The sequence below is a fragment of the Stigmatopora nigra genome, chromosome 8 (genome assembly GCF_051989575.1).
Source record: "Stigmatopora nigra isolate UIUO_SnigA chromosome 8, RoL_Snig_1.1, whole genome shotgun sequence".
NCBI classification, from domain to species: Eukaryota; Metazoa; Chordata; class Actinopteri; order Syngnathiformes; family Syngnathidae; genus Stigmatopora; species Stigmatopora nigra.
Genome location: NC_135515.1, coordinates 9,247,840 through 9,264,062, shown reverse-complemented (window position 1 = coordinate 9,264,062; position 16,223 = coordinate 9,247,840). Strand labels below are relative to the sequence as shown.

Below are 16,223 nucleotides of genomic sequence, written 5' to 3'. Positions count from 1 at the left end.
TATATTTCTTAACTTTCAAGTGCAGTGGAAAAAATATTTTCCTCTCAGCAGGTAAAGAAGTATTATGGTAGGTTGAGGGAAACATTTAGCAAACTCATTCAAGGGGAAAAGAACAATGAATGCAGATATTTTGTATGAATACAATTTTATGTAAGATGCAAAATGAAGAAAATTCTAACACCGTGGCAAAGTTGTCAGGTTTCTTTTCCTGATTCATTTTGAAAATATTACCCACCTCATTTCATACCACTTGGTTTTTCTCATGTCATCCTTGATCACCTATTGTTTCCTACTGTGTCCCATTATCTTATCTGTATAAATAATCAGTGTTTCCCTCCAAAGCCAGCATTACTTTCACAACAACATCCATTGTACAACATAGAAACAGATCAATATAGGGAGACTATGTAAGATACCTAAAATTTGTTTGCTCCATTGATTTTTGTCATTGTTTCTGTCCTACTCAGTGAGATAGTTTTAGTTTTATGAAAGTTTGTTTTTCTTCCATGGTGTGATTTTGGATCATTGTCTGCTTCTCAACTTAGAAAGAGGACCTTAAAATAAAGGCATTTTATTCTAAGAAAGCTGGACCTGGATCATGTTTCAAGTCCAGTCTCAACAAAAATATTAGATTTTGTAACAAGTGAAGACTTCTATAAAAGGGAATTTGTTATTAACTACAGTTAATACATACAGCATACAGACAAGTGTTTTTCTATAGGGTTGTTTTATATAAGTTAGAACAGAATATGTGGACTTGTTACATATTCAAAAATACAACTTCCACAGCTTTTCTTGAATTGCAAGGCCAAATGATTTAAATTTTACCATATTTCATAATTTAAACGTATTTTTTGTTGAACACTGTATATAGTATATGGTGTTCAAGAAGTATGTATGTACACAAAGCCCAAAAGAATGATTGCAGATTTATTCTAAAAAAATTGCTTCAAAATCTTGTAACTAGCACCTCATTAATGCCGCCTTTTTTAACAATCTTCTCCCGTCTCTGCTTGCCGTCTTTTTTGACATTTTTGTACAATATCTGCAACGCTGTGATGGCATTTACAAGCTATTCAAAACTTTGGACTGACAAAATCATTTGCCAAATGCCACACACTGCCTAACAATACAGTTAGTTTTGGCTGCATTGCGTGGTCTTTTCTAGGCATTTTACACAGCTTCTGCAGATAGCTTGAAAATTAAATCAACTTTAGTTTATCGTCAAAGTCACGTTTCTCTGCTTTTACTGCTGAAATTGGTTCTTGTCAACCCATTCTCCTGGTCACTCTCTCTTAGCCCCATCTTCCATCTTTAAAACCTTCCTTAGCCCTTCAGATATCCCTCCAACACAAAATGTCTTTTTTTTTTCAAGAGCTCTCCAGTTACCATTGCCGTTTGCTCCACAGTTTTTTCCCTGAATCTCTCTACCCAGTGTCTGCCTTTTCCTGCAGTGGACACATGGCTTAATCACTCTATTGTCACTGCATCCACATCTCTCTATCAGTCCCTCTTCAACGCTACATTCTAGTTAGTGTGTGTGACAAAGTGCAGTGACTCAGGATACTCCCACTGACAGCTGGCCCAAGCCGAAGGGAGAGAGGTCGGATGAAAGGAAGGAGAAAGACGCAGAGACATTATCCACCTGGTGTTTGCCCCCCAGCTCTCCTTAGAGAAGTGTGGGTGGTGCCACTTTGGTGATGCCTGCATCATGAAGTGGTCATAAAATCCAATGCTTAACACTCTAAAGATACTGCATAGTATGTATATAAAAAAAAATCATATACATAAAGCCAACAACAGAAAACCTTCCACTCCTTCTGACTGTCAGATTGAAAAAGAATGAATCCAGTAGGGTATTTATCATATCAAATGTCCCTGGTGTTTGACTCAAAAGAGGGTCTCCTGGCTTGCAATCGCTGCTGTATTTCAACTTAAAAATGGGTGTTTTGGCTTGATATCAGCATTAAATGCAACCTCAACGTCTCTGCACGGGATCACACTGTAAATGGAATCTTAAAAATATTGTTTCAGGAAAAATATGTAAGACCACCATGTGGGACCAAATGTGTATATAATTGTGGTGGACCATGCAATGTAGAAGTGGGCTTTCAATAAGTGACACTCCTCCTATTCACTATAACAATTTGGATGGATAATCTACAGTGATAAACTAATATTGTTTAACATTATGTATCTCTCCATATTATTCCTTTAGTTTTTTGTTGATGTCATTGCTGGGTCCCCAGTTATATAGCTGTTGACTTTCATGCAAAGCGAATGCTTCTTTTCCCGAGCCATCTCACACTGTTCACACAGCAGTAGAGGGAAATTATAAATAGAAATACATATTGGCATGCTCTCCCCGGGCCTGTGTGGGTTTCCTCAGGGTACTCCAGTTTCCTCCCAAATTCCAAAGACATGCATGGTAGGTTGATTTGACACTCTAAATTGCCCCTAGATATGGGTATGTGTGTGCATGGTTGACTATCTCCTTGTGCCCTGCAAACGGCTGGCCACCGATTCAGGGTGTCCCCCGCCTCTGGCCCAAAGTCAGCAGGGATAGGCTCCAGCACCCCCCACGACACTAATGAGGATAAAGCAGTTCAAAAAATGAGATGAGAGAAATACATGTTGCAGAGTACCACTCTTTTCGACACCCCTTGTTCTGATGCCACTCAACTTCGTCTTCACTACTTTTTATTTTCAATGTATTAGACTTGTTTTGTGACTGCTGTTACTTAAGCTTTGTAGTGGCAGTTTGTTACTTCTAAATCAGTAGCATATGAATATAGCAAAACAGAAGAGATACACACAGCATGACAGTGTTTTGTGTTTTGACAGGCTTCAGTCTTTGTCGACAATTTCTCGCCGTGGGGACTGAATCGCGCACCAGGAGCTCATGCGATGTGCATTAAAGCTCAAATTTTGGGGAATTATACCATTTTTAAAAGTACAGTGTTAAATATTCACAAACAATATAATGGATTGCATTAATGGGTATTATTTCATCTTTAAAGTTTCCAAAGATTACTTGGCAATTAAACATAAAACAAATAAGTTTCATAAATGTGTATGCAATTGTGGTCAAATGTTTACATAGTACACTAGCAAAAGTATACAATGTCATGGCTTGGCAGATCTTGCTGTAATTTCTACAACTCAGATTTTCTCTGATAGAGTATATATTATTGACAAGTGATTGGAACTAATGTTTCTTTGAGACAAAGAAAAAAAACAAGCACTTACTGTTGTCCTGTTGGAACCCTTAACTGTGACCAAGACCTAATGTTATGTCAAGCATGGAAGGTGGAGTAGATCCAAATTCAGGGAAGCATGCAATGGATGAGTTGAATGCTCAAAAAAAAAAAACTTTAATAACTAAGGCAGGATCTTTAGAAAATTAAAAAAAAACTTGCAAATCAAACAGTAAACTAAACCCTGACTGCAAAGACATGGGAAAATGAGCATTACCATGGAGCCTGCAAAAGGGAATGCAGCAAGGCAGACAATCTGACCAAGGGCTGACAATTAGGAACACCTGGGTAACACAAGAGGGAGCAAGCAGGGAATACACAAGGGGAGGAGAAAAGACAGGTGGACACAACGGGCAATCACTTGGTCAGGACACACAGGGGAAAAAAAAGCATCACAAAACCAACCAACCCTAACCCCCTTTAAGCTTTGTTGCTATTTTATATAGACTGAAAAGCAAGGTGAAAATCTGCAAATGTAGCCAACAAACACTATAACATTTACCTTGTTGTTAATCCTCAAAGTGTCGCTCAGATCTTTTCACTGAGTACATGAACCTGAGGAAATGGACACTGCATTAAATGCAAGCCAAGTAAACACTAATCTAAGCCAGAAAAAAGAAAAACACTGATTGATGCAGTCCAAGCCCATGAAATTCAAAGCAGGTTGTCTTATTCACTACACAACCACAGCCAAATGACCACAGCATCTGTTGGGATTTCAAGCCATTGGAAGACACTCAAGGCAAAGGCCAATGACGGTGTAAGCACATAAAAATGGATTGAAATCAAGATGCCATGTTTTTCAGGGACAAGGTGAAAAAGCAAAGCCTGAACTTCAACAAGAGCAGATACTATAAGAAATGTCACAACTTTTTTTCCCCCCACACATTTTTCTTTAAACAGTAACCTGTCAAATGTCTAAGTATGGGCAGCAGAGGGGCATAGAGGAAAAAAATGCAGCCATCTTTCAAGGCATCATCCAGGTACAACCGCCAAATGGCTGAACCTGAAGAAATAAGAATTTCATTATGACAACTAAATTAAAAAAGCAACCTACTCTGCTCTGATCTGTCTCAATGAGTTTATTGCTTTACCTCCCATAGTCTGGTTTCAAGTGGTGTCAAGCAAACATACTGACATGAAGAAAAGCCCCACTTCTCCTGAACTAGTCAGACAAGACAATACATCCATTTAAGATCCAGAACATTTATTTTGTCGAATTAGTGTAGTGTTTATCCATTGTATTGAGTGCTTAAGATCTGTGCTAAACAGGTACCTCAAACTAATTAAACACCACAACATCTAATTAATTACTCACTGGAAGAAAAGGAAAATAGTGTGATTAGCTGTCTATTGACAAGACTTTTATTAAAATATAAATAGTCCAAAGAGTATTAAATCTGTAACCACATGAAACAAATAATCTCATCTCATTTTCTGAATCGTTTTATCCTCATTAGGGTTGCGGGGGGTGCTAGAGCCTATCCCAGCCGAATCCGGGCTAGAGGCAAGGGACAACCTGAATTGGTGGCCAGCCAATCGCAGGGCACAAGGAGATGGACAATTATGCACAATTGCACCCATACCTAAGGGCAATTTCGAGTGTCTAATCAGCCGACCATTCATTGTTTTGGAAGGTGGGAGGAAACTTTGGTACAGGCTGAACAATTTTTGGCCACATAACTAAACTATAATTTGGGCAATGAAAGAAAACCCAGGTCATAACAATGAAGAATAATCTGTCTACGTGGAACCTTATAGATCAGCAGTTTTCAAAGTATAAAGTGACCTTAGGACTACTTTTTTTATGTTCTCTAAAGATAGCTACACTGTCATATACACAGTGAAAGTGTAACCATTTTTAGAAAGAACAGGGGCTAAGGACACAATAGGAGAAACAGTAACTATTGGTATGAGTTGAATATGAATGAATGAGTTGTCACACTTTTTAGGGCTCATCAAAGTGAGGTAAAAGACAGATGATTTAAGGGTGGGAAGTGAATGTCTATTCCACTGTAAGTGCTAAATAATAGTTTTGCCGCTCCCATCTGATTGTTTAGAACCAAAAGACAGCTGTTGCGCTATAAAAAAAATGAAAAATGGGTTTGATTCGAAAGGAAAATTTCAGTTACATGCATAGCACAGCAAACGTGTATATAATTATGTAAAGGTATGATATAGATGTTCAGCACTTCAAACCAATCAAGCAAAATGTACAGATAGACAGCAGTTCATATCAATCAAGCCAACCCATCAAAATAAATCAAATTTGATATGGGACTTGAGCTGGGGAAACAGCACCATCGTGTGTCCAAGCAAGATTACTACCTGCCTACTTTACTTTGTGTTTTTACTGGCATCAGCAGACATAGTAACTGCTGAGCTTTGTTAAAAGTGAACCCATGTTGAAGATTGAGCAACCTGTGTACTTTAGAGGTTTATTTATACAATTGTTTATAGTAAATGAAGTTTATAGCCTGTAAATGTAACCATGTTCTAACAGAAGGGCATAGACTGGAAGGCACTTCTGTGCCAGAATGTACTCGCTTGATGAAGAGGGGTGGGGAGAGAAGATTAATTTTGATGATCTCAAACACATCTGGAACAATATACTTGAAAGATAGCTTACGGAGCAGGGAACTTGTTTCCAGAATTAATTGTGCTGAGGCATTTTTTTTCCTGCCAAGACGTTTAAATAGTGAATGTCAGTCGGAATGAGAATTCCTTACTCCAGTCATTTTTTACATACTCTAATAGGAACCCTAACCCATGTGTGGGCTGTTTGCAACTGAATGAGAGGGTGTTTTACTTGTCTAAGTTGTTTTTGCATCAATTAACATTTTCATTGTGTGTCATACTGTAAAGAAGGTGGATAATTCAATGCTGTTGAGCTTAGATGGCAACATCTATAAGGTTAACCTTCATGCTAAATGACCACACTGGTGCCGTTTATGCCATTGATGCTATGTAACAAGACATATACTTCTCTGACTAAAGCTGGCAAAAGGCAGAATAATAGAGCAACTGTTTGCGAGTGAAGGGGCTACAAGATCCTCTCTCACCAAGAATTACCAGTGACTGATTGGCGACCAGTTCAGGATGTTGTCTGCCTTGAGACATGCACCAGCTACAGCAAACCCTAAATAATTCTAACTGCATAAAAAGTTAATGGGGGTATCTGCCAGACCGTATATTAGAGTAGACTCAATGTGCTGCACACACTGTGGAGGTCTTACCTGGTGTCAATTGCCAACAATTTGAATTTAGATCACTGTGTTGCTCTAATCTTATCACATTCAAATCGCTTTCCAACAAGAAACCAAGCAATGACAAAGAAAATACACTACACTACATGTAAAATAATGGAAAAGAAAAAGACTGCTCTTCTGCAAGGTGATAGATAGATTGATTGACATTTAGAACACAGGCTTAAAACATCATGTTATGCAAATTACCAATGTTGATGTATGATGGAAGTCTGAATGTGGCTAAGAGCACTAATGGAGCATGCTGGAGTGCAAAAATGGAATACATTTGTTAGCTTGGTAAACTACCTCATACTATCTAATATAATGGTATAAAAATGTTGGTTTCCTACCATGTCAAAGACTAGATGCTGCCAAAGCAACCTGTCACATGGTTCAATAGAGTGTCCCAGTCTGAACAGGCACTATTCCAATTGACAGCTATCGTATATAAGGATTAAACAGATTGCAATCAAATATGCCTACATTCTGAACGCAACCTAATACAGCACATGCATTTAATTACGATTACTACTGGAGGGAAATATTGATTTCTAATGGTGTTTTCCTCCACAAATACACATCAGAAAAATGCAATTCTCAGTTTTTTCCTAATAATTCAACATTTTTCGCTGATATTATACTCATGACAAAGGTGTTGTCCTTTAATTTCAGGATATATTACAAAGAAGACTGAGCCACTCTTCTGCTCAAGTGAGAAATAAACCAACCTCTATAAAGACCGGTTATGGGCAAGCACTGCTGTGTCAAACTTAGAAGCTACAGTTGAATGATAAACTGCCTTTTTATTACACACCTCACTTTTGGTATGATGTACATTTATCGTTTCAAAAATAATTCAGCATCTTTCTATTCTAAATGTGTACACAAAGAAAATCACTGTCACCAATATATTAACCGCTGTTTCTTTAAATTTATCACTGCATAATACAAACAACACCATTAAAAATGTGCCCCTATGTTGCAATTTTGCATTCAATGTACAGCTGTAAAATTAAATGACACTGATCATTTTCCCACAAGCTGCAATTTCAGGCTGTTGTTTATAATCTCTAAATAAAAATTTGAGTTTGCATTGAAAAGTTTCAAAATTGTCCATTTATATAAGGGTCTATTAAAACTACAGGAAGATGATACTGAGCTATTCATTAAAAAAGAAAAAGAAAGGTGCAGAGCCTGGAGAAATTTAGGTCAAATGAGGTTTTATTCACCCATTTTCTTTGCATGCAAGCCCATATGGCCAGTTAAGCAGATGCTAAGGGTGCACACGAAAGGGCCAGGGGGCAAGAAGAAAATGTTCAAATAACATTTGATGATAACAGATTTTTTAAAATTATACAGGGAACAATACAAAATAACAACAGCACATACTATATATAGTTATGTATTTTAATAATACTAATTACATCACACTCTAATGTGCTTTTACCCCCCAAAAAATGTCCCTACACTGCAAGGTGCTATAATTTCACCACAATCCCTAATCTAACCCCCGCAGGCCTGAAAGTGTTATTTTTAGGCTGCCTTCCTTTTGCAATTGACACGAGCAACAGTTGCTAAACCAAATGTTATCATGAAACTAAACAAAACACCCCCGGGTTGTATTTCAGAAGAAAAAAAAAGGGGGAAATAGGGGTAAGCGAGAATGAGACAGTGGTTTGTTGTGACGGGTAAAAAGAAACATGTTTTACTACAATCACAAGATAGCAATTATTTTTCATGGAAAACAGTTAATGTTAAATTATTGTATCATTTGCCAAGCATGTTGTTTTCGCCATATTTTCAGTAGGTGTTCAGCCAGTTGTGGATTAGTATCAATTAAAGTTACTCTCTATCCCATTTTAGAGAAAATTGGAAAAACTCAAGGGATATGGAGAATTAAAATTGTCTTGCTGAAGTTAATGTGATGTGAAGCACTTTTATGTTGTGTTAAATTGTGCTATACAAATTTGACTTGCCTTAATGTGCCAAGAATATTGAAATAAATAACACTATTAAATCAGCAATTAATTATTTCACAGTAATTTGATATGGATGACTAAAATTGCCATTGATCTAAATATAAGCGGTTCTCATTAAATATGTCATTAATGGAATTGAATGGAATGAAATGGAATATATATTTGTCCTCATAACAAGTAGTATAACGGAATTGTGTTGCAGGTTAAGGCTGCTTGGAAATTCATTTTTGGGGGGATGGAATATCGTTATTAATTCATTAAAATACCTTCATTCATGGAAAAAAAAAATCACCTTTTCCACCAGCAAATATGTTAATTAGGATACCAAATTTCCCAGGAGCGGCCCTGTTGGCATAATATTGATTCACACTAGGAGAGTTAGATGCCCGGAAGATTTAAGAGAGTATTTGTTTTTCTATTTTTTAGAAATCAATCTGGCATTTTGAAGGAGTGTGACCAATGTATGATTTTTGCTTCAGAAAGGGTGACAGTGTATCCTTAGCTATGCACACTTCATTAAAATGTCCATTTGTTAACCTGCGGGTGGCTCACATTGTTGTGTTCCTTGACACCCGTTAAGCAGCAATGTTGTGGTTGTGTGTGTTTGTGTCCAAAATCAATTAACATCGGCCTGCACGACAGTTGTGAGCATCCAGCAGGAAGTATTGATGATCATAAATTGTTATGAATATGGACAAACACATTATTTTCTCCCCCTGCTGCCTATTCATTTTGGAACAAATCGGTATTGAAATCACAGTAAGGCAACATGCAGTCAGTCACTTTCACTACCTGTCATTTTCTTAATACTTTTCTGTTGCTTTATCATACAAAATTTCAGAAATCGCTCATATCGGTAGCTTTGGCAAGGAGGAAATGTTCCTACCATAAACAAATAAGTTATTCTACTTTATCAGTCTCAAATAAAGTGTAAAAAGTTGAGGACTCAACCTCAAAAAGCACTATTTATTGCCTTTCCTTTTCCAATTAGTTACTGCCATCTTAAATCTAAACAGGTTCTGAACCAGTGAGCTGATTACTTATGCAAATGTTTCAAAGGCTGTGATAAAGCTGTCAACAGAGGTAAATTAGTTCAACAATGGAGAGTGTAGCGGTGTGGCTATATCTTGCTTGGTCTATCAAAGATAAAGAATACTCTAGAGAAATTTAATGCTGCAACGGCACAAAGTGGCCGTCATTTATAAATGAAAGATTTGTGTTAGACTTTGGCCTGAATTTGGAAAGAAACTGAGATGGAACTTTGGCAGAACAGTTTTTTTTTTTTTACGCCAGATTTATTTAACAATACACAGCATTGCACAATTACTTTTTTGTGTTCTGTCGTATATGCATGTTTACCCAGATAAGGATGAATTTATTATATATTTTTCTAGTGACAACATTCCTCCATGGATTTGGAAACAAAGTCATGGTAGAAAATAAGAGAAAAGGGTTTTGGAATCGATTATTTTCAGATCGGAAACATAACCTTAATCAAAAGGTTAAAGTACAAACAGCGAATTAAAAAAAAAAGAAAGATATCAACCGCTATCTGTGTTGTCCGAAAGGAATGTCTAAATAATGTCCACTTTAATTAGGTGATTTGGAATGGCCAGTTTAAAGCTTTAATTAAAATCCAGATGCCTTTTATTAGTGCAATTGGCTGCCGACCAGTCCATAAAGTAGCCCACCCCGCTGGTCAGGCTGAAGTCAGTTGGAATATGGTCCAGCACATTGGGAACTCTAGGACAATAATTAGTGGATAAATGGATGGATGGATGGCTGGGTGGATTTGGATGGTTTGGTGGATAGATGGATGAATGGATGGATGGACGGATGAATAGATGGATGGAGTTTTCTTTGTTCTATTATTGTATATTCTTTCAAAGCTTAAAAAGACCTTTCATGCTATAATGTCTACTTTTACTTTTACTACGGACTGACTGTCGATATCCCTAAGAACATCCGGAGACCTCCAGGATCTCCGAGGATATCCAACCCCCCCAAAGTACGCCGTAGACGGCGAAGAGAAAGGAGGCAGGGGAGCGGATGTCGGGCGGCCATTGCGGTTGGGCTACGACAACAACCACTCCGAGCCCCGCTTCCTAGTATCTTTTTGACAAACGCCCGATCCATTGCCCACAATTTTTGGCGTGGATCTGCCTTCTACAGGCGAACTGAGGGAGGGTAAGTAAGAAGACAGTGAGAGGTAAGTGATACATTTTATTCTTGTTAGCATCGGTGAGGCAACAAGAGGTGATGCGATGTTTCCATCGTGGCGGAGTGCTAACAAGTCTGAATATGTCAGTTAAGGGGTCTTGCCTGGGATGGCGGACCAGTGGAGAAGCACTATACAATTTCGTCATACGCAGCTGAGGGTATGATGACTACTAGGCTTTTTTGTCAAGTCAATGATGACGACAATGCCTATGTCTGATTTTTTTTTTTTTTTTTTTTTTTTTTTTTTTTTAATATCATTTTCGTGTAGCTATTGGTAGCGCAACTTTTGTGGTCGCAGGTTTAGCTGTTCAAATTCTGGCTGTCCACTCTCCAACTGTTAGACTGTGCTTGGAATTACACTGAGCAGTAAACTCTGCCCACTGGGCATTGTAAAGACTGCATGGCAGTAGCACTACCCATTGGTGTATGAAGGTGTGTGTGAAAATTTGAAACACCGTCACGCCTTTTGGACACTGTGATTAAAAACATTTTTTGCATTTGTTTTTGAAGTGGCTTAGACATATTTAAACTATGTCCTTTGATGGGTGTATCCATCAAATTACCCTGACGAACAAGAATGTTTCATCTTTTTTCTGATGAAATTAACAAATTTTGGCTTGGGAGTCTAAATGAGTCCCTTTCACTTTTCCCATGTCAACTATGATGCTTTCAGTGTATAAATTTGTGTGTAAATAACTCTTAACGCTTCATCATATATTTTCTTTTGAAGTCAAGTAACTAGACCACTCAAATATGTGTAAAAAAAAAACAGTTTCATTTCCAATCTATGAAATTTGATTCAAACCCAAGGCCTACTTAGAAAGTACTTTATGTATATTTAAGGGGTATTATTGAAAGGGACTATATGAATGGTGTTCTTTAATAAATAGTTTGGTGTTTACTGGTCTACTTTGAACTATTAACAGTACAAAAAAAGCAATTTTATCTCAAAACATTGATTCTTTTACTAGTTGGCAATAATTCAAACAACTAAGCTTTGCTTTATATCATCTTGTTTTAACACGACCATATTGTGTAATGATACAATTGGTATATTTTTATTCATACTCATATTCATATCTAATGGTGTATTTTTTTAAAGAAACAATTCTTCTTGGTTCCTACTTTTTGAAATATCACAAAAGCCTGACATTTGAAAAGTGGTGCATAGACATTTTACCGCATCCACTGTAGAACAGAACTGCACAAATAGTAATGCATGGAAAGGCCAAATGGTTCCTAGTGTGATGAGTTAGACTAAAGAGTGAGTAGAAATGCTGACATTTCAGGAGCTGAGCCTGTCAGTGTGATAGAGGGAACTGGGAATTGGGAGTGAGAGGAAGAACAGTCATGACTGATGAGGTTAAGTACTGCATAAAACAGAATAACAAATTATTAAAAGTGAGGTAGCTCCAAAGTAAATATGAACTGATATGAACGTATGTGACGAGCAACCAACATTTCAGCTAATCCTTAATGATACACTTCAACATTATCACGCACAGAAAATGTCATGACGCATAATGCATCATTTCGGCATTCCACTAAACCCAGCAAATTCATAACTTTTTGCTTGTTTGTTGCTATCTCACTACTTTCTATCACCAACATAAAATGTATTGTTCATTTCAGCCACTCAAAATTGATTTTGCATTTTTGTGGCACGTCTTATCCAGCAATAACTACTACTTAACTCATACTCACTGACCAATATTTCAAAAAAAAATGCTACTTTCTGGGCGGCTACCCAAATAATGAGTTATATTGTCAAATATTCATCTGAAAAAGGGTGAACCCTGGGGCAGTAACGTGTTTCCAAAAATATGAGCAAATTTGGGGTTTTAATGGTGTTCTTGCAGCTTTGAATAACCAGGTTATGACCAGAACTGCAATTTTAATTGTCAAATGAAATATTGTTTGACCATTAGAAAAAAGCAATGTAATTTGTAATTTTGCTTAACATCTTTTAATGACTCATTTAAATAAGAATATAGTTGGGGATGTAGCAAAACAAAAATTGTTGCCTATAAACAAAATCCTAAAATGAGGAAAACTAAAACAGTGCAATACATTATAATACTTTTTGAAAATTGTATAGATAGTAATTATCATCTGGATCATTTTATCCATTCAATGTGAGCTCCATTATTGCTTCTTAGGACATTTTATAGCACTTGATATGCATGGAAATCGCAGCACAAATTGCTTTACATAATTGCTTTACCTTTTACAAAAAAGCAATATGTATACGGTGTGTGCACATATACACATGCTTCATGCATACTTATTTAAAAAATAAAGAAAGAAAACAAGGGGGGGGAAAAGTGACATTAAGAAAATAGTTTCATCCTCTGAACTCAATTACACTATGTTCTCTAAAGTTAGTTGGCTGTAGGAAGACGGAAGAGATGCCCACAGATGGCAGTGTCACCTCAGAGGACCTATATATTCGGTCAAGTAATAAAGGGAGTGCGATTTCCATCTTAAAAAATTCAAATACCTGAACTAGTGTACAGATTCAAATTGATGCTTAAATGTTATGCACGAGAACTTTGCACCTTTTCAGCAATGTGGAGACGTTGTGTTGACTAGCAAATGTGCATTCTGGTCGGGTGGTCTTATCAACAGGGAACAGGATTACCTGCCACTCTGCCACCAGCCCGTGTGCTAGCTAAAATCAACACTGAGATCAGCGGTCTGAATGCCCCAGAAACATCCCTCCTGCCCAGAGTGCTAGCTTGCTGGCCAATATGACATCTGGCGTACAGCGAGTTTTGCATCATAACAGACAAGTGAGAAAGAGGAGTGAGCTGGCTTGACAGAGTTTGCAATTTTGCCTGTCATGAAATTCTAATTTGGCCCATTTATTTAGATTAATTATTTCGGAGAGAAACCTGGAAAACTATTTTAGTCACATTTCAGGGGGACATTTTCAGCCACACATTTTAGTGCATTCCTAGTTTATAGTATAAGATAGCAGTGTAATATAAGATTGTCTTATTCTCTAAAATGTTTTGTCGATTAAGTTAATTTGCGGAAAGAAATGTTTTTCACATTTTAAAGTTCTACTTTGTCAAGTAAAGTTCCATCTTAAGAAAGTTGATCATGAAAAAGATAAACACTGTCAAAGGTAGTAAAATGAAATAAAGTAACACCACATATTGAAAGCTATTTGTCTCGTAAACGTAAAGAAAATCATTGACCTGATCAGCACATTTATATTTCTAAATAACATTATAAAAGATCATTTGACCAAATGTGTTATTTAAAAAGTCTGTATCAAACTTTTTGCCCCTTACAATAATTAAAACACAAGTACCTCTAATCTCCGAAAGGGTTTATGACCTATATCGGCAGGTATGCCTTATTTGATTGTTTAGTTCTCATAATATTCAAATTTTCCATTTTTAAATTATCAGACCAGAGTGGTTTCTCTGACCTACTACCTCCTTTTATTTTTTTTATTGCTGGTTTTAAAAATGTCAATTATAGGGAGCACATTTTAAACTAGATTGTCAATTACATAGGCCCATACTGCAAGTGATCTCCTCACCCACCATCTTGTCTCTGCCCATTAATTTTCATCAAATTCACACATGTACTCATGTATTAACATTCAATCAGACACACAGGCACATTCTCACAAAGACTGACAAGCAAAGATACTTGTCATAACTCAACTCAAATTATTCTGATATTTTGAATCCAGCCCTATTAGAACACAGGGCTCAAAAGTTGGATTGCAGAACATAGAAGCAGTATGTCTAAACAGATGGCTCTATAAATAAACCAATTCAGTTGAACCTACGTGAAAAAAAATTAAAGCAGATGGCTGTGCTCCTAATGTTAAGGTAAGCCTAAGAGAATTTTATATGAGTTTGTGTTTTTTTAAATCTCACACACATAAAATGTATTCCCTCGCACAATGAAATGTGACTCATGAGTCTTCGGTAATAAATTGCTGTATAAGAAGCATGAACATAATTGCATTTTGCTGATGTGTTTGACTGTTGATGCAAGTTGTAGTACATATACTATGTATACTAATATGAATATAAAAGTTTACAGGTATAGCTGGCTGATTAGATAACCAAAGGGAAGAGACCGGTGAGAGTACGTGGGTAAGAAATACTCATCCAGAAGTAGACAAGGCATGAAAGATGGATAGGAAAAAAGGACACTACATTAAATCAAACTAAATTGCATCTAGATAAAAGACAGAAATGACAGAAGTAGGAGTGACCGAGCTTTGGCAACTGAGATGGGACATTAGTCAGTCATTTTCCATTCTGCTTATCTTCACTAGGGTCGCAGAATTATTATTTTTTGTTTGACCTACACCCCAATATTACATTTGCATCCTGTGAGTAGGAGAAAGTAAAACAAAGCTGCAAAGTTAGAAGGAAATTGATTAGAAAGATTGAACTAATGAATGTGTGAGTACACAGAAGAGCTTTTGACAATTTCAATTTTGTTTTTGATCCAGCAGCCCTCTTGTTGGTCCAATGAGGGTTTGATCTTGTTTTGTCTATTTCTACTTTTCATCAACTTTAAGCATAATGCCCAAAAGGCTATACACAATTCTGCTCCATCTGTATATCGGTGCCAATGCGAATAGAACTGTGGTGTATTTTGTGACAGATTTTGTTTGTGATTGTACCTGCTGTCAGGTTGGCAATATAAGTGAAAATCTGCTCCCAGTTGCTGCATCTGGTTAAATAAAAGTTCAGTGTATCACCGAGTGATTATTTTATTTCATTTGGTCACCTGTTAAGAAAATCCCAATTGAGGATTCCAATTTTCTGCCGTCCAGAGTTCCCATTTGTGATATGGGGAACACATCAGTTGTGTTTCAGGTCCCACTTGCTACAAACAGATTTTTAGGGACTCTAATGGGGGGTTTTTGGACAAATTGTCATTGCATTGTCATAGCTTTATCAGTGTTATGAGCCATAAGCTCTGGTTGTTGAAACCATTGCCATGTTGCGATGTCTATGGCATGGTTCATTTTATACTATGTTGCCCACTAAAAAGACATCTAGAGCACAGACAAGAAGAGATGAAAAAAGTGGTTTCAGGAGGCATGAGGTAATCCCACAATTATGGTGCTCTCTAGCATGAGTAGGAAGTGGCCAAGTGTGTAGCCCAATGACACCTCAACACTATTCATGGAAGTGACTGGCATCTGGATCAACTAAATCTAGTAAAAAACTAAAAAATAAATTGTAACGTAGCAGTAGCCATACTTAATCCTCTTGTTTCAAAGTACGAGCTCCGAAAGAGGCACAACCCTTAACAAGGATACTCTCGTTATAAAGTGCTCACAAGCATTTTTTTTCTGACAGTTCAGATTTAATTGCTGCATTTTCTTGACATGCAAAAAAAGAACACAGTCATAATTCAGCCATGTCCCAGCATTTTCTTTTCATTATTCAAAATCATAGTTGACCTCGTTAAAAATTAAAAAGTCATAATGAACTTCAACATCACACTACAACATCAAAACACTCATTTTTTTT

At 36.9% G+C, this 16,223-nt stretch overlaps 1 protein-coding gene across 1 annotated transcript in view; it reads right to left on the bottom strand.

Moving 5' to 3' along the window:
- The window catches only part of LOC144200886 (calsyntenin-2-like), a 105,545-nt gene extending 102,161 nt beyond the window's left edge, over positions 1–3,384 (bottom strand). Inside the window, exon 1 of the mRNA XM_077723259.1 lies at positions 3,250–3,384. The gene's annotated coding sequence lies outside the window, so the exon portion shown is untranslated. The remainder of the gene's footprint in view (positions 1–3,249) is intronic.
- Positions 3,385–16,223: the final 12,839 nt, after the last annotated feature.